General features: G+C 44.2%; 2 pseudogenes; both read left to right on the top strand.

Annotated features, from left to right (window-relative positions):
- Positions 1-116: 116 nt before the first annotated feature.
- LOC128296976 (dynein axonemal heavy chain 7-like) lies at positions 117-10,475 on the top strand (annotated as a pseudogene).
- Positions 10,425-19,912, top strand: LOC128296988 (dynein axonemal heavy chain 7-like; annotated as a pseudogene).
- Positions 19,913-19,939: the final 27 nt, after the last annotated feature.

Consider the following 19,939-nt stretch of genomic DNA (forward strand, 5'->3'; position numbering starts at 1 on the left):
AAAAATTGAGGTTGCAGCACTAGAAAACAAAATTCATCGCATTTTAACTAGGTCGTTACGCCAGGAATAGTAGTTGGAAACTATCACACAGGGAAATCAACCACTATGCTCTCACTATGCGGCAGATCTTGGAGAAGATGACGGAACAGCAACTCTATTCTTTCCATCTCTTCAATGACTTCAAGGCCGCATACGATAGCATAGCCTTGATAGTCAGGTTAGCCAGATAACGGTTACGACGCAATGAACTCTGTTGGAATCCCGGACAAACTTGCCATACTAGTACGAATGATAATGACCAAAGTCGCTAATGACCAAAGTCGACCAAATTTCGGGGACCATCTTCTATAAGTCAAAGTGATAGACTCTCGTGACAGCTAGAATTTACGTTTAGTTATCTTCCCAAACGTTGGAGGACTCAATCCCCTCCTTTTCTGCGCTGCGTCACCATCTACATGGGGTTGTCAGGATCATCAAGTGGCTTCGGATCATACCCCATTGCAAGAGCAAGGTAAATTGATTTGAGTCAAAGAACTATTAAAGTGAGTACAGCGGCGGATCAAACGGTAGGCGGTGTAGGCGGTCGCCTAGGGCCTCGCCGTGTCGGCGTATTTGTGTAGTAGTAACTTTCCACTTTGCACTTTGCACTATGCAAAATTTGCTTCTTCCTTTCAAAGAAACTTGGTGAGCGAGAGTGTAAATTGTTCAGTTTTCCATCGGAAAATGTTTGCCACTTATTTTTGACGAAATTGTTGTTCAGACTATTAATACGGTTAGATTAGTGTTTTAAGATGTTGAGAAAGACAATTTATTATAGGACTTGTAAATTCAGTTCACCAAGAAAGAAAATCTACAGCATTTCGAATAAGGAACGATGTAACAAAAAAATAAAAATCACTGTAAAGTTTAGCATTACACAAATAACAAAACAATAACTCATAAAGTATAAAAAGAAGCTAAAAGAAGTTAATTTCCACTACGAAATTATGCACTATCCGTGAAATTATCTTTCCCCTCCACATTCACTACTGCTGAAACTGCTGGCAACTGAATGTGCCGAATCTAAAGCCGTGTTTAGCTTTACTGTAGCTGTAATCTGTAGCACAAATGCTTCTTAAAAATAGAACCATGCAGAAAAATAACTATTACATTATTTAATGAAAAAATCATCATGCAGTATTTTGTTTTTAGTATCTTTAATTTCATCTTTTATTAATACATTCCAGATTTACTTGACTAGTGTAACAAAGTACATGTGTGATATTTGCCATTTCACTAATTCGTTGTAAAATATTATTTTTTTATCCGAGAATACGCGAATTTCTATTTTTAGTTCCAAAGGTACGAAACAAGATAACGAAATATGTGTATAAAGAAATAGGTGTATAAGAAAAGCTGCGATTAGCCGGACATGTTGGAGAAATATCCAACAAACCGAACAGTATCGCCATCTGACGGCATCGAGGCTTCAAAACGAAACACTAACTGTTGTGGTGTGGTTTACTTTTTGTTGCCCTTTCCAGCAGGTTTGCTTCCCTTCGCTGCAGCTCCAGACCCTTTAGCGTTCGTGACCGATATGCGAACTTTAGTGTTCGTAGCCTCCGGCCCACCGGCACTCGTCTTCTTCCCGGGTCCTCCTTTTTGGGTCATATTTTTCGCACCCGGTCCAGTGTTCGTAGCCCCCGGCCCACCGGCACTCGTCTTCTTCCCGGGTCCTCCTTTTTGGGTCACAATTTTCGAACCCGGTCTAGTGTTCGTAGCCTCCAGCCCACCGGCACTCGCCTTCTTCCCGGGTCCTCCTTTTTGGGTCACAATTTTCGCACCCGGTCCAGTGTTCGTAGCCCCCGGCCCACCGGCACTCGTCTTCTTCCCGGGTCCTCCTTTTTGGGTCACAATTTTCGAACCCGGTCCAGTAGCTGCCCTGGAGGTGGCGTCACCTTTCCCATGGTTCGATACTCCACCACGTACTCCGGGAGCTTTGGATTTTACGTCTTTCCGTTGGTGAAGCGTTGGTTTCTGCTTATGATCCCCTTGTGCAGGATCATCCGTACGGAAGCCGACCGTTTTTTTCCGCGAAACGGGTACACTATCACTGACCCGATCTTTGCCATCGGCAGTCGGCTGGTTGGTAGATTCGTCGTTGTCATTTCCATTTAGATTCGTCTGTTGCATCTCATTCGTACTTTTCCCTTTAGTCGAACCCAGTTTAACGGAGTCGTGTTTGGGACCGTGGGATGGACGACCGGTACGCCACGGACGACGGGTAACAGGTCTGGTCGTTGGAGCGATTGCAGATATAATCTGATGAGGAACACAGCTGAAAGAGCTGAAAGAGCTGGACGATTTGGACTCATCCTTCAGGCTCATTTGGTATGCGCAATCGATACAACGAATTTCGCAAATGTGGCACAATCGACACGATCGGGAACAACACGATTGGGAACTTCCATCGACACGATTCGGAACTTCCATTGTGTCCAAACCGTAGATAGATGGCGTTTTTCCATTGGGTGCCGGCCCCAATTCGGACGGGTCGTTGAAGCAGGTTGGCAGAATTGATTTTGCCAAAGGTTCATCCTTTTGAGTTTTGTCGCCACACTTTGGGGAGGAGCACTCGATTGACAGCCACTTCAAACAGGCCTTGCAACGTTCACAACATTTGAAATATTGCGAAAATAAACAGTCGGAAGTAGTCGTGGGATCTTCAATCGCAACATCATGCACGACTTGCCGCATCAACGTTATCGTTCCCACCACTTCATTGTCGGCGTCGTGTACAAAAAGTTGCTCTTGCACCGGTGAACCATCTCCGGCAGCGCAATCGAAATTCTTTACATACGCGTCCTTCAGATGAAGTACGCCCTTGTAAACGAATCCAGCGGGAATCCGTGGAATCAACACGAATCCTTCAGGTACTTCACTCAACACCATCATGTAAGCTGCTTGGATAGATGGTTGCTTGGATAGTAATGTTATATTTCAATGTTGCTAAAGGTTTATATTAGCTATGGTTGGTTGCTTCGATGGTTGCTTCGATTGTAAACTTCTGAATGATTATATTTCAATGTCGTCAAAGGTTTATATACATGCAAATTCTTCCGACCTTATTATCGGGTTTCGAGTACAACTAATTAGTTCTTCATGGGATATAAAAACATTATTCACATACAGAATGTGTATTAAGTAATTACAGAATGTGTATATTTTCTATACTCGTATGCTAAGATTGTTTTTATAAGTGGCGGTTCAAACGTTAAGCGGTTTAGGCGGTCGCCTAGGGCCTCGCCGTGTCGGGGGCCCCAAAAAATTTGTGAAGTAGTAAAAGGTACAAAGGTACTCCGGGAATTAAGAGCAGAGTTAATTTATAAATTGTGCTGTAGCACAAAATCTAATTAAAAAGGTAAAAAAAATATCGAAAATATCTTCCTTGATTATATAAAACATTTGTTTCTAATTGACTAGCTATATCGGCCCGGTTACACGGCTACGCAAGAGAAGTATGCAGTGTATTCAAACTCCTTCTTCTTTATCGGCACGACATCTTTAGGATGTTGAAGCCTACCATTTCTATTTTTTTTACTTTATTTACCCGTGGGATAGTCAATGCTGCGTACGGAGGTTTGGTGGTCCAAATGAAATTTTTCCGTGGTCCTGTCTTGTACAAACCGACTGCGCTACCAATACACCATCTGGCCGCCCCTTGAAACCCTTATATTCCCTTTCACTTCAACCTATTCATGTATTCTCTTTCTTGAACGGGATTTTCGAGTTAAAGATTTTTATATTTCATATTTTCATTTTTTTTAATCTGTTTGTAAATGATCCTACCGTTAGATGCTAGAATAGAAACCATTCTTGTTTTCACTTCCGTAATATTCGCCAGCTATTGCCATTGCGATACTCGTGGAGTGGTATTCTTTTCTCTCACCGATTGTACCGTGAAAATGACCTGCCTGCGTTTTTCGGAACAGTATTGTGGAGGAGTATTGTGTTTAGAATTCCGATTGCCACAATTTTTGCAAGTTTGCAAGCCGGTAATGATGTTATAACCGACACAATCTGTCAGTGTACTACGACATAGCTAGCATTGTCATAGAATGAAACCATATTGCAATCATTAGAACTCTCTTTTCCATTTCATATTACAACCTCATGATTCTTGGAATACCATTTCTGGCTTTCTTGATTTTTACTTATTCGAAGCTGGATTGTAGGTCCAGCTTATAGACTTTATATCTTCGAAAAAATGGATACACAGATACAGTGGTAACTGGTGTTGGTGGTGATATAGCCGGTTCCGATATTGTTTTCGAAGATGATGATGGCCCTAGCGGACCATTTGAAGAAGATGATTAGGGGCGGTCCAGCGGCGGATCAAACGGTAGGCGGAGTAGGCCCCTTCTTACTGCGCTTTTCACTTTGTCACATTTCAAGGGCCTCAATGCCCCCCCCCCCCCCTCCTTCATCGTTTTTAAAATTAGAGGCCCCAACTATAATTCCGCCCTGGGCCTCCAAGCGGATTGATCCTCCACTGCACCTCGAAAAGAAACCTTCGAAAGCGTAAGTCGAACCTTCCGCGTAAGTCGAATCCTGGTGCAATTTCGTTTATACTTCAAAGTCACAGAGTCGACTTCCTGCTCCAAACCTAAATTATTCGACGAATCAGGCGATTTTTAGAAACATTACATTAATATAAGTTAGAAAGAAATGTTTTATGTGAGAAAAAAGGTATTTTTGACCAATTTTGAGCATTTTGCTTAGATTTTGTGCTATAAACTAGCTCAGCTGTCAAATTTTCAAAAACCGCGTATCTCCGAATCCGTGTATAAGAGGAACCGCGTATCACGACGACTGCCTGTATATACATGCGAAATAGTTACAGTAGTCCTTTGTAGAACTGTCAAATAGTGCAGGATTTGCTTTCCTAACAAGTTTCAGTCGTCGTAAACAAATTCCTTCACGCTTCTTTGCAGCCAATCAACGAAATGAAAAAGACGTCAATCTGTTGTGGACACTGCTCGGGTCACTATATCGGACGGTGGAAGGTTACGATATCTGTTGAGAATGCCGCGAAAGTCCAAATTTAATTCCGTACGATATCTTTAGTTACAGAAGAATCACAAAATTAGTGCTTTTTTTCGGCAAACAGTCGCGGTTAAAAGAGACCGAGGGCGCGTCCTTCGGCTCTATTTATCCCTTTTTTCCCAGGGCGTCATCGCAACCGCCGCTATAATAATGGTGGGCACTGTCCCACCGTCGTTTCTGCTCTCGAAGCTCTACAACAGCAGACGGCTGTTGTAGGGCGTAAGCGTTATCAAAACAAACGCATTTACAACAATATCGATGCGGTGCTAAACTTCAAGAAGGATGATATTCCTCTGAAGGTAATACAGAAGCTTGAGGAGCGTGTCTTTACCAACGAAAACTTTGATCCGGAGAAGGTGAAGGCGGCGTCGACGGCTGCGGAAGGATTGTGCAAATGGGTCATTGCGATTGCAAAGTACGATAAGGTAGCAAAGGAGATAGCACCCAAGAAAGCAGCATTAGCCGAAGCTCAAGCGAGTTATGATGAAGGTTCTTGAGTTCTTTTTCCGGTTGTCTCACTACACCACATTAGCATCCATTAACAAACTATTGTGTATTATTTCTCCTAGTCCGCTATGACGATACTGAATGCAAAGCTGGAACAGCTACGTATCGTCGAGGAAAATCTTGCGGATCTCCAACGTAAGCTGGACGAACAGATTGCTCAACATGCAAAGCTGCAAGCAAATGTAGAGCTGTGTATGAAGAAGCTGCAACGCGCTACGGAGATCATTACCGGTCTGGGTGGTGAGAAGGATCGCTGGCAGACGGCGGCAAAAACGCTGGCACTAATGTACGACACGCTCACCGGTGACGTGTTGATTGCATCTGGTATCGTTGCGTACTTGGGACCCTTCACGATGCAGTTCCGGGCACAGCAGATCGAACAGTGGATCGAACGGTGTACGGATCGTGGAACCATCTGTTCCCAGGACTTCCAGCTCGTGAACGTACTGGGAAACCCGGTCGATATTCGGGCGTGGAACATCTTCGGTTTGCCAAGTGATGCATTTTCGGTGGAGAGTGCTATCATCATTCAGTAAGAATTGACCAGGGGCTTTGGGAATAATTAGAGAATAGCGATCGTGTTTTTGTATCGATGCGATGGTAAGACTCGAGATGTGAAGTGTAATGTGTGCTCTTTTTCCTCTTTTTAGCAATGCTCGACGCTGGCCTCTGATGATCGATCCCCAAGGGCAGGCTAACACATGGATACGCAATATGGAGAAGGCGAACCGTATTTGTATAATACGTCTCTCACACCCTGACTATACACGCGTACTGGAGAACGCCATACAGTTTGGTCTACCAGTGCTACTGGAGAATGTCGGTGAAGAGATCGAACCAATGCTGGAACCGATGCTGTTAAAACAAATCTTCCGACAGGGGGGGAACAATGTGTATCAAGCTGGGTGACTCAATCATAGAGTACCATGATTCGTTTAAATTTTACATCACAACAAAACTCCGTAGTCCCCATTACTTGCCGGAAATAGCGGTGAAGGTGACGCTACTCAACTTCATGATCACCCAGACTGGACTGCAGGATCAGCTGCTTTCGATAACAGTGGCGCGCGAACGGTCCGAACTCGAGACGGAAAAGAACGCATTGATCGTGCAAGGGGCGGAGAACAAGCGGCAGCTGCAGGAGATCGAAGACAAGATCCTGCAGGTCCTCTCGTCCGAGGGTAACATTCTCGAGGAAGAAAACGGTGTATCGGTCCTAAGCTCGTCGAAAACGCTGGCCAACGAGATCAACGAGAAGCAAATCGTTGCCGAGGGGACCGAACGTCAGATCGATGCGGCCCGTCGTCCCACTCGACGGTGCTGTTCTTCACGATTGCCGACTTGGCCTGCATCAATCCGATGTATCAGTACAGCCTGAACTGGTTCGTAAACCTCTTTACCGCGACTATCGACAATACCGAGAAGGTGGATGAGGTACCAGCCCGCTTGGAGGAACTTAGGACCTACTTTACGTACAGCCTTTACGAGAATATCTGCCGCAGCCTGTTTGAAAAGGACAAGATACTGTTCTCGCTATTGCTGGCTACGAATCTGCAGCAGGATGCCGGCCAGCTCGGGTCGCCCGAGCTGATGTTTTTGCTTACCGGAGGTGTTGGATTGGACAATCTTGATCCCTACCCGCCAGCCGTTTGGCTGCCGGACAAAAATTGGGATGAGATCTGTCGTTTGAAGATTTCGCCCCGCTGAAGGAACATGTGGTTCACAACTGAAAGCGGTACTTTGACGACGATACACCACATGAGGCATCCATTCCGGAGCCGTGGAATTCCACGGTGACAGCGTTCCAGAAGCTGCTGGTACTTCGATGTTTCCGGGCGGATAAGTTGGTTCCCACGATCGAGTTATATGTGGCAGGTAGGTGAACAGTTACCCTATAGGATATCGGAGATTTGATTACTGTAGACTGACTGTTCCAATCAATCAAGCAATCAATTCCAGAAACAATGGAACCGAAATACGTGGAACCTCCGGCCTTCAATTTGGCTGCATCGTACGACGAATCGAACTGTTGTGTGCCATTGATCTTCGTGCTAACACCGGGTACCGATCCGATGGCCACGCTGATAAAATTTGCTGACGCCCAGGGTCTGGGGGCAAATCGGCTCTTCTCACTATCGCTTGGACAGGGTCAGGGACCTATCGCAACCAAAATGATCGACGAAGGTACCAAGTTCGGCAATTGGGTTCTGCTGCAAAACTGTCACCTCGCCCAGAGCTGGATGCCGACGCTAGATGCCGACGACGAAATTCTGCGAAAGCTTCCAACCGGACACAACGCATCCCGACTTTCGGCTCTGGCTAACCTCCTATCCGACGGAACACTTCCCGGTGGTGGTACTACAAAATGGAATCAAGATTACCAACGAACCACCGAAAGGTCTACGCATGAACGTGTCGCGCTCGTTCATGAGCGATCCAATATCCAACGTCGAATGGTTCGAGGCGTGCAAACAATCGGCCAACTTCAAAAAGCTCCTGTTCAGTCTGTGCTTCTTCCACGGTGTTGTGCAGGAGCGGCGCCAGTTTGGTCCGATCGGTTGGAACATACCGTACGAGTTTAACGAGACCGATTTGAGCATCAGCTTGAGGCAGTTGCGAATGTTTTTGGACGAGTATGAAGAAGTACCGTATGTGGCACTACGCTACCTAACCGGAGAGTGTAACTACGGTGGCCGTGTAACGGATGATTGGGATCGTCGGTGTTTGAATACGCTTCTAGCAAAGTTCTACACGGCGCAGGTGCTGGAGAACGAGAGAACGGACACTTTGTTGGCCAATACGCTCAAGACACAGGTATGTCGGTTGTTAGGTGTAGTACATCTGTAGTCAGTAACGCCATTTTCTTATCGGATGCAAACTGAAGGATCGTACCGTAAGTATGCCAGGTATTCTTCTGGTTAATTCCCACAGTACCTCACTGATTAGTAAATATAGGTGAAATACATTTAAACTGCCTTGACTGACACACACTGGAACTTTAAAACAATTTACTTTTCAATGTTAAGTAACTTTATTATCTGAATTTAATGCTACATTCCCAAAATACCCACCATTAGCATTTGCTGCAAATGAAGGTAATGTAAAATTAGGTTAAATTGCCAAACCTGGTTCAAAAAATTTTAAACAAAAATTGATTATGTTTCATTCTACGAATTGGCTAAATTTCCATTGGATTTCCACATTCAATTGACAATGGTAGATTCTTGAGGATTTAAAGGTTTGTAAAAAATTGGAAACTGTTCGATTTTGTTTTTGAGTTTCATTAAATTACTGTAACCAATTCTTGATTTTCTAAAACATTAACGTAACGTAAGTAGTCTACTAATTGAGTATGTTATTCTCGCCAGAACACATCAACCGGTGTGTTCAGGGAAACTCCTGCCGAGCTTGTGATTAGCGTATCGTCAAACATTTTGAAGCTTCTTTCGTCAGAGTTTGATCGGGACGCCGCACTGGAGAAGTATCCGACCGACTATCATCAGGTAACTCGTCAGCTCTCGCACTGAGATTTCTCTCGATTACAGGAATGTTATATACACGATACTCCCTTATCTTCTGCAGAGCATGAATACGGTACTGGTGCAGGAGATGGTACCGTTTAACAATCTACTCATCTGCATCCGGGGTAGACTCCAGACGGCTCGCAAAGCCATGCAGGGTCTTGTCGCCATGTCACCAACCGTGGAAGAGGTGGTCAGCGCGATACTGGTCGGCAAGATCCCATCCGTCTGGGCGAAGCGTTCCAACCCGAGCCTGAAAACGCTCGGCTCGTACATTGCGGACTTTATCGCGCGGTTAGAATTCCTGCAAAAATGGTACGACGAAGACCCGCCAGCAACATTCTGGGTGTCGGGCTTTTTCTTCACCCAGGCATTTTTGACCGGCGCACAGCAAAACTTTGCCCGCAAGTACGTCATACCGATCGATCTGCTAGTGTTCGATAATCGGATAGGGAATAGGGCAGGATGGGATCTGCAGGAGTCTATACCACGCGTCCTGTTTGATACCGTGCCATACGTGAGTACTGCTTAAGATGGTAAGGTTTTCCTGCCGCTAAATTCATATTTGCTCTTTTAGATTCTGCTGAAACCGATGAAAAAAGACGATTTTGTTCCGCGGCACACGTACCGCTGTCCGGTATACAAGACGGCCGAACGGCGCGGTACGCTTTCCACGACGGGCCACAGTACTAACTTTGTCATAGCGTTGTTGCTAAATTGTGATCCCAATGTGAAACCGGACCATTGGGTTTTGCGTGGTGCGGCTATGCTTTGTCAGCTTAGTCACTAACCGGTTTCAACGCACAGCACGGAGGAAGAAGCATGAAGTATAAAATAGGCTCCTAATGCTTTTTTGCCCCTTTCTGCGATCAATGACGTAGGGGATTTTCGTTTAATGAGGGTTTTTCAGAACTACAAGTCATTTTACAAGCAAATTAAGACATGATACGAAAATAGACATGATACGAAATACATATTTAACAAAAGCAACTTTTTTACGTCTAAAATATACACAATAATTCAATTTTTACAAATATTTCATGGATATCTTATTAAAAATGGTTTGAGTTGCAAAACATAATATAAGCTACACGTGTACTGCTACCGTTCCGTCGACTCAACAATAATAAAGCACCAGGCACCGACTGATAAAAAATTGAGGTTGCAGCACTAGAAAACAAAATTCATCGCATTTTAACTAGGTCGTTACGCCAGGAATAGTAGTTGGAAACTATCACACAGGGAAATCAACCACCACCACCGAATCAACCACCGAAACGGGAAATCAACCACTGATCAGATGCTCTCACTATGCGGCAGATCTTGGAGAAGATGACGGAACAGCAACTCTATTCTTTCCATCTCTTCAATGACTTCAAGGCCGCATACGATAGCATAGCCTTGATAGTCAGGTTAGCCAGATAACGGTTACGACGCAATGAACTCTGTTGGAATCCCGGACAAACTTGCCATACTAGTACGAATGATAATGACCAAAGTCGCTAATGACCAAAGTCGACCAAATTTCGGGGACCATCTTCTATAAGTCAAAGTGATAGACTCTCGTGACAGCTAGAATTTACGTTTAGTTATCTTCCCAAACGTTGGAGGACTCAATCCCCTCCTTTTCTGCGCTGCGTCACCATCTACATGAGGTTGTCAGGATCATCAAGTTGCTTCGGATCATACCCCATTGCAAGAGCAAGGTAAATTGTTTTGAGTCAAAGAACTATTAAAGTGAGTACAGCGGCGGATCAAACGGTAGGCGGTCGCCTAGGGCCTCGCCTTGTCGGGGGCCCCAAAAAATTTGTGTAGTAGTAAATTTCCACTTTGCACTTTGCACTATGCAAAATTTGCCTCTTCCTTTCGAAGAAACTTGGTGAGCGAGAGTGTAAATTGTTCAGTTTTTCATCGGAAAATGTTTGCAACTTATTTTTGACGAAATTGTTGTTCAGACTATTAATACGGTTATATTAGTGTTTTAAGATGTAGAGAAAGACAATTTATTATAGGACTTGTAAATTCAGTTCACCAAGAAAGAAAATCTACAGCATTTCGGATGAGGAACGATGTAACAAAAGAATAAAAATCACTGTAAAGTTTAGCATTACACAATTAACAAAACAATGGCTCATAAAGTATGAAAAGAAGCTAAAAGAAGAGAAAACAACTTGCAATATAAATATAAATATAAGAAAGTTTACTGTAAGGTTAGGTTACCACGGAATTTAGAACAAAATTTAACAAACAGAATGTAAAGAAATTACCATTAAAATTGAAATTTATGTAAAAAACCAGGTAAGATAATTTGTTATAACTTTATTAAAGCCTTAGCTGTCTTCGCTTGACTTGCATAATTGCCAAACATTTTCAGTAAAAAATTAGCTATGCATCATAGGTATAGTACAGTGAAGATATATGTTCTCGTTGAAACAGATGTGATTTAAAACACACTTTTATTAATTTCAACTATTCGACAACTTCAATACTAATTCACCTTCTCTTAAGAAAATGAAAAAATATTACTAAAGGGTGCAGTCCAACTCATTATTGCATCATTTAATTGTTGACGAGTGCAAAGCGATGACATAATGGCAACATGTGTCACCGTACCCTTTTTAATTGTCACGAGGTTCACGTTAATTTCCACTACGAAATTATGCACTATCCGAGAAATTATCTTTCCCCTCCACAATTACTACTGCTGAAACTGCTGGCAACTAAATGTGTCGAATCTAAAGCCGTGTTTGTTTAACTGTAGCTGTAATCTGTAGCACAAATGCTTCTTAAAAATGGAATCATGCAGAAAAATAACTATTACATTATTTAATGAAAAAATCATCATGCAGTACTTTGTTTTTAGTATCTTTAATTTCATCTTTTATTAATACATTCCAGATTTACTTGATTGGTGTAACAAAGTACATGTGTGATATTTGCCATTTCACTAATTCGTTGTAAAATATTATTTTTTTATCCGAGAATACGCGAATTTCTATTTTTAGTTCCAAAGGTACGATACAAGATAACGAAATATGTGTATAAAGAAATAGGTGTATAAGAAAAGCTGCGATTAGCCGGACATGTTGGAGAAATATCCAACAAACCGAACAGTATCGCCATCTGACGGCATCGGGGCTTCAAAACGAAACACTAACTGTTGTGGTGTGTTTTACTTTTTGCTGCCCTTTCCAGTAGGTTTGCTTCCGTTCGCTGCAGCTCCAGACCCTTTAGCGTTCGTGACCGATATGCGAACTTTAGTGTTTGTAGCCTCCGGCCCACCGACACTCGCCTTCTTCCCGGGTCTTCCTTTTTGGGTCACAATTTTCGCACCCGGTCCAGTGTTCGTAGCCCCCGGCCCACCGGCACTCGTCTTCTTCCCGGGTCCTCCTTTTTGGGTCACAATTTTCGAACCCGGTCTAGTGTTCGTAGCCTCCGGCCCACCGGCACTCGCCTTCTTCCCGGGTCCTCCTTTTTGGGTAACATTTTTCGAACCCGGTCCAGTAGCTGCCCTGGAGGTGGCGTCACCTTTCCCATGGTTCGATACTCCACCACGTACTCCGGGAGCTTTGGATTTGACATCTTTCCGTTGGTGAAGCGTTGGTTTCTGCTTGTGATCCCCTTGTGCAGGATCATCCGTACGGAAGCCGACCGTTTTTTTCCGCGAAACGGGTACACTGTCACTGACACGATCTTTGCCATCGGCAGTCGGCTGGTTAGTAGATTCGTCGTTGTCATTTCCGTCGTTGTCATTCGTCTGTTGCTTCTCTTTCGTACTTTTCTCTTTAGTCGAACCCAGTATAACGGAGGCGGGTTTGGGACCGTGGAATGGACGACCGGTACGCCATGGACGACGGGTAACAGGTCTGGCCTTTGCGGTCGTCGTTGGAGCGATTGCAGATATAATCTGACGAGGAACACAGCTGAAAGAGTTGAAAGAGCTGGTCGATGTGGACTCATATTTCAGGCTCATTTGGTATGCGCAATCGATACAACGAATTTCGCAAATGTGGCACAATCGACACGACTGGGAACAACACGATTGGGAACTTCCATCGTCTTTAAAGCGGGTTGGCAGAATAGATTTTGCCAAAGGCTCCTTCTTTTGTGTTTCGTTGCCACACTTTGGACAGCAGCACTCGATTGACAGCCAATTCAAACAGGCCTTGCAACGTTCACAACATTTGAAATATTCTGAAAATAAACAGTCGGAAGTAGTCGTGGGATCTTCAATCGCAACATCATGCACGACTTGCCGCATCAACGTTATCGTTCCCACCAATTCATTGTCGCCGTCGTGTACGAAAAGTTTCTCTTGCACCGGTGAAACATCTCCGGCAGCGCAATCGAAATTCTTTACATACGCGTCCTTCAGATGAAGTACGCCCTTGTAAACGAATCCAGCGGGAATCCGTGGAATCAACACGAATCCTTCAGGTACTTCACTCAACACCATCATGTAAGCTGCTTGGATAGATGGTTGCTTGGATAGTAATGTTATATTTCAATGTTGCTAAAGGTTTATATTAGCTATGGTTGGTTGCTTCGATGGTTGCTTCGATTGTAAACTTCTGAATGATTATATTTCAATGTCGTCAAAGGTTTATATACATGCAAATTCTTCCGACCTTATTATCGGGTTTCGAGTACAACTAATTAGTTCTTCATGGGATATAAAAACATTATTCACATACAGAATGTGTATTAAGTAATTACAGAATGTGTATATTTTCTATACTCGTATGCTAAGATTGTTTTTATAAGTGGCGGTTCAAACGTTAAGCGGTTTAGGCGGTCGCCTAGGGCCTCGCCGTGTCGGGGGCCCCAAAAAACTTGTGAAGTAGTAAAAGGTACAAAGGTACTCCGGGAATTAAGAGCAGAGTTAATTTATATATTGTGCTGTAGCACAAAATCTAATTAAAAAGGTAAAAAAATTATCGAAAATATCTTCCTTGATTATATAAAACATTTGTTTCTAATTGACTAGCTATATCGGCCCTACGCTACGCGTACGTATCGGGCTACGTATCGGGCTACGCAAGAGAAGTATGCAGTGTATTCAAACTCCTTCTTCTTTATCGGCACGACATCTTTAGGATGTTGAAGCCTACCATTTCTATTTTTTTTACTTTATTTACCCGTGGGATAGTCAATGCTGCGTACGGAGGTTTGGTGGTCCAAATGAAATTTTTCCGTGGTCCTGTCTTGTATAAACCGTTATATTCCCTTTCACTTCAACCTATTCATGTATTCTCTTTCTCGAACGGGATTTTCGAGTTAAAGATTTTTATATTTCATATTTCCATTTTTTTAATCTGTTTGTAAATGATCCTACCGTTAGATGCTAGAATAGAAACCATTCTTGTTTTCACTTCCGTAATATTCGCCAGCTATTGCCATTGCGATACTCGTGGAGTGGTATTCTTTTCTCTCACCGATTGTACCGTGAAAATGACCTGCCTGCGTTTTTCGGAACAGTATTGTGGAGGAGTATTGTGTTTAGAATTCCGATTGCCACAATTTTTGCAAGTTTGCAAGCCGGTAATGATGTTATAACCGACACAATCTGTCAGTGTACTACGACATAGCTAGCATTGTCATAGAATGAAACCATATTGCAATCATTAGAACTCTCTTTTCCATTTCATATTACAACCTCATGATTCTTGGAATACCATTTCTGGCTTTCTTGATTTTTACTTATTCGAAGCTGGATTGTAGGTCCAGCTTATAGACTTTATATCTTCGAAAAAATGGATACACAGATACAGTGGTAACTGGTGTTGGTGGTGATATAGCCGGTTCCGATATTGTTTTCGAAGATGATGATGGCCCTAGCGGACCATTTGAAGAAGATGATTAGGGGCGGTCCAGCGGCGGATCAAACGGTAGGCGGAGTAGGCCCCTTCTTACTGCGCTTTTCACTTTGTCACATTTCAAGGGCCTCAATGCCCCCCTCCCCCCTCCTTCATCGTTTTTAAAATTAGAGGCCCCAACTATAATTCCGCCCTGGGCCTCCAAGCGGATTGATCCTCCACTGCACCTCGAAAAGAAACCTTGGAAAGCGTAAGTCGAACCTTCCGCGTAAGTCGAATCCTGGTGCAATTTCGTTTATACTTCAAAGTCACAGAGTCGACTTCCTGCTCCGAACCTAAATTATTCGACGAATCAGGCGATTTTTAGAAACATTACATTAATATAAGTTAGAAAGAAATGTTTTATGTGAGAAAAAAAGGTATTTTTGACCAATTTTGAGCATTTTGCTTAGATTTTGTGCTATAAACTAGCTCAGCTGTCAAATTTTCAAAAACCGCGTATCACGGGGACTGCCTGTATATACATGCGAAATAGTTACAGTAGTACTTTGTAGAACTGTCAAATAGTGCAGGATTTGCTTTCCTAACAAGTTTCAGTCGTCGTAAACAAATTCCTTCACGCTTCTTTGCAGCCAATCAACGAAATGAAAAAGACGTCAATCTGTTGTGGACACTGCTCGGGTCACTATATCGGACGGTGGAAGGTTACGATATCGATGCGGTGCTAAACTTCGAGAAGGATGATATTCCTCTGAAGGTAATACAGATGCTTGAGGAGCGTGTCTTTACCAACGAAAACTTTGATCCGGAGAAGGTGAAGGCGGCGTCGACGGCTGCGGAAGGATTGTGCAAATGGGTCATTGCGATTGCAAAGTACGATAAGGTAGCAAAGGAGATAGCACTCAAGAAAGCAGCATTAGCCGAAGCTCAAGCGAGTTATAATGTAGGTTCTTGAGTTCTTTTTCCGGTTATCTCACTACACCACATTAGCATCCATTAACAAACTATTGTGTATTATTTCTCCTAGTCCGCTATGACGATACTGAATGCAAAGCTGGAACAGCTACGTATCGTCGAGGAAAATCTTGCGGATCTCAAACGTAAGCTGGACGAACAGATTACTCAACATGCAAAGCTGCAAGCAAATGTAGAGCTGTGTATGAAGAAGCTGCAACGCGCTACGGAGATCATTACCGGTCTGGGTGGTGAGAAGGATCGCTGGCAGACGGCGGCAGAAACGCTGGCACTAATCTACGACACGCTCACCGATGACGTGTTGATTGCATCTGGTATCGTTGCGTACTTGGGACCCTTCACGATGCAGTTCCGGGCACAGCAGATCGAACAGTGGATCGAACGGTGTACGGATCGTGGAACCATCTGTTCCCAGGACTTCCAGCTCGTGAACGTACTGGGAAACCCGGTCGATATTCGGGCGTGGAACATCTTCGGTTTGCCAAGTGATGCATTTTCGGTGGAGAGTGCTATCATCATTCAGTAAGAATTGACCAGGGGCTTTGGGAATAATTAGAGAATAGCGATCGTGTTTTTGTATCGATGCGATGGTAAGACTCGAGATGTGAAGTGTAATGTGTGCTCTTTTTCCTCTTTTTAGCAATGCTCGACGCTGGCCTCTGATGATCGATCCCCAAGGGCAGGCTAACACATGGGTACGCAATATGGAGAAGGCGAACCGTATTTGTATAATACGTCTCTCACACCCTGACTATACACGCGTACTGGAGAACGCCATACAGTTTGGTCTACCAGTGCTACTGGAGAATGTCGGTGAAGAGATCGAACCAATGCTGGAACCGATGCTGTTAAAACAAATCTTCCGACAGGGGGGGAACAATGTGTATCAAGCTGGGTGACTCAATCATAGAGTACCATGATTCGTTTAAATTTTACATCACAACAAAACTCCGTAGTCCCCATTACTTACCGGAAATAGCGGTGAAGGTGACGCTACTCAACTTCATGATCACCCAGACTGGACTGCAGGATCAGCTGCTTTCGATAACAGTGGCGCGCGAACGGTCCGAACTCGAGACGGAAAAGAACGCATTGATCGTGCAAGGGGCGGAGAACAAGCGGCAGCTGCAGGAGATCGAAGACAAGATCCTGCAGGTCCTCTCGTCCGAGGGTAACATTCTCGAGGAAGAAAACGGTGTATCGGTCCTAAGCTCGTCGAAAACGCTGGCCAACGAGATCAACGAGAAGCAAATCGTTGCCGAGGGGACCGAACGTCAGATCGATGCGGCCCGTCGTCCCACTCGACGGTGCTGTTCTTCACGATTGCCGACTTGGCCTGCATCGATCCGATGTATCAGTACAGCCTGAACTGGTTCGTAAACCTCTTTACCGCGACTATCGACAATACCGAGAAGGTGGATGAGGTACCAGCCCGCTTGGAGGAACTTAGGACCTACTTTACGTACAGCCTTTACGAGAATATCTGCCGCAGCCTGTTTGAAAAGGACAAGATACTGTTCTCGCTATTGCTACAATCTGCAGCAGGATGCCGGCCAGCTCGGGTCGCCCGAGCTGATGTTTTTGCTTACCGGAGGTGTTGGATTGGACAATCTTGATCCCTACCCGCCAGCCGTTTGGCTGCCGGACAAAAATTGGGATGAGATCTGTCGTTTGAAGATTTCGCCCCGCTGAAGGAACATGTGGTTCAGAACTGGAAGCGGTACTTTGACGATGATACACCACATGAGGCATCCATTCCGGAGCCGTGGAATTCCACGGTGACAGCGTTCCAGAAGCTCCTGGTACTTCGATGTTTCCGGGCGGATAAGTTGGTTCCCACGATCGAGTTATATGTGGCAGGTAGGTGAACAGTTACCCTATAGGATATCGGAGATTTGATTACTGTAGACTGACTGTTCCAATCAATCAAGCAATCAATTCCAGAAACAATGGAACCGAAATACGTGGAACCTCCGGCCTTCAATTTGGCTGCATCGTACGACGAATCGAACTGTTGTGTGCCATTGATCTTCGTGCTAACACCGGGTACCGATCCGATGGCCACGCTGATAAAATTTGCTGACGCCCAGGGTCTGGGGGCAAATCGGCTCTTCTCACTATCGCTTGGACAGGGTCAGGGACCTATCGCAAAGAAAATGATCGACGAAGGTACCAAGTTCGGCAATTGGGTTCTGCTGCAAAACTGTCACCTCGCCCAGAGCTGGATGCCGACGCTAGATGCCGACGACGAAATTCTGCGAAAGCTTCCAACCGGACACAACGCATCCCGACTTTCGGCTCTGGCTAACCTGCTATCCGACGGAACACTTCCCGGTGGTGGTACTACAAAATGGAATCAAGATTACCAACGAACCACCGAAAGGTCTACGCATGAACGTGTCGCGCTCGTTCATGAGCGATCCAATATCCAACGTCGAATGGTTCGAGGCGTGCAAACAATCGGCCAACTTCAAAAAGCTCCTGTTCTGTCTGTGCTTCTTCCACGGTGTCGTGCAGGAGCGGCGCCAGTTTGGTCCGATCGGTTGGAACATACCGTACGAGTTTAACGAGACCGATCTGAGCATCAGCTTGAGGCAGTTGCGAATGTTTTTGGACGAGTATGAAGAAGTACCGTATGTGGCACTACGCTACCTAACCGGAGAGTGTAACTACGGTGGCCGTGTAACGGATGATTGGGATCGTCGGTGTTTGAATACGCTTCTAGCAAAGTTCTACACGGCGCAGGTGCTGGAGAACGAGAGAACGGACACTTTGTTGGCCAATACGCTCAAGACACAGGTATGTCGGTTGTTAGGTGTAGTACATCTGTAGTCAGTAACGCCATTTTCTTATCGGATGCAAACTGAAGGATCGTACCGTAAGTATGCCAGGTATTCTTCTGGTTAATTCCCACAGTACCTCACTGATTAGTAAATATAGGTGAAATACATTTAAACTGCCTTGACTGACACACACTGGAACTTTAAAACAATTTACTTTTCAATGTTAAGTAACTTTATTATCTGAATTTAATGCTTCATTCCCAAAATACCCACCATTAGCATTTGCTGCAAATGAAGGTAATGTAAAATTAGGTTAAATTGCCAAACCTGGTTCAAAAAATTTTAAACAAAAATTGATTATGTTTCATTCTACTAATTGGCTAAATTTCCATTGGATTTCCACATTCAATTGACAATGGTAGATTCTTGAGGATTTAAAGGTTTGTAAAAAATTGGAAACTGTTTGATTTTGTTTTTAAGTTTCATTAAATTACTGTAACCAATTCTTGATTTTCTAAAACATTAACGTAACGTAAGTAGTCTACTACTTTCACATTCTGGGTGTCGGGCTTTTTCTTCACCCAGGCATTTTTGACCGGCGCACAGCAAAACTTTGCCCGCAAGTACGTCATACCGATCGATCTGCTAGTGTTCGATAATGAAGTGTTGCGGGAAGCGGACATCACGGAACCGCCGGACGATGGGGTGTACGTGTATGGATTGTTTTTGGAAGGCACCACATGGGATAGGGAAAAGGGCAGGATGGGATCTGCAGGAGTCTATACCACGCGTCCTGTTTGATACCGTGCCATACGTGAGTACTGCTTAAGATGGTAAGGTTTTCCTGCCGCTAAATTCATATTTGCTCTTTTAGATTCTGCTGAAACCGATGAAAAAAGACGATTTTGTTCCGCGGCACACGTACCGCTGTCCGGTATACAAGACGGCCGAACGGCGCGGTACGCTTTCCACGACGGGCCACAGTACTAACTTTGTCATAGCGTTGTTGCTAAATTGTGATCCCAATGTGAAACCGGACCATTGGGTTTTGCGTGGTGCGGCTATGCTTTGTCAGCTTAGTCACTAACCGGTTTCAACGCACAGCACGGAGGAAGAAGCATGAAGTATAAAATAGGCTCCTAATGCTTTTTTGCCCCTTTCTGCGATCAATGACGTAGGGGATTTTCGTTTAATGAGGGTTTTTCAGAACTACAAGTCATTTTACAAGCAAATTAAGACATGATACGAAAAT

This window comes from Anopheles moucheti, chromosome 2 (assembly GCF_943734755.1).
Source record: "Anopheles moucheti chromosome 2, idAnoMoucSN_F20_07, whole genome shotgun sequence".
NCBI lineage: Eukaryota > Metazoa > Arthropoda > Insecta > Diptera > Culicidae > Anopheles > Anopheles moucheti.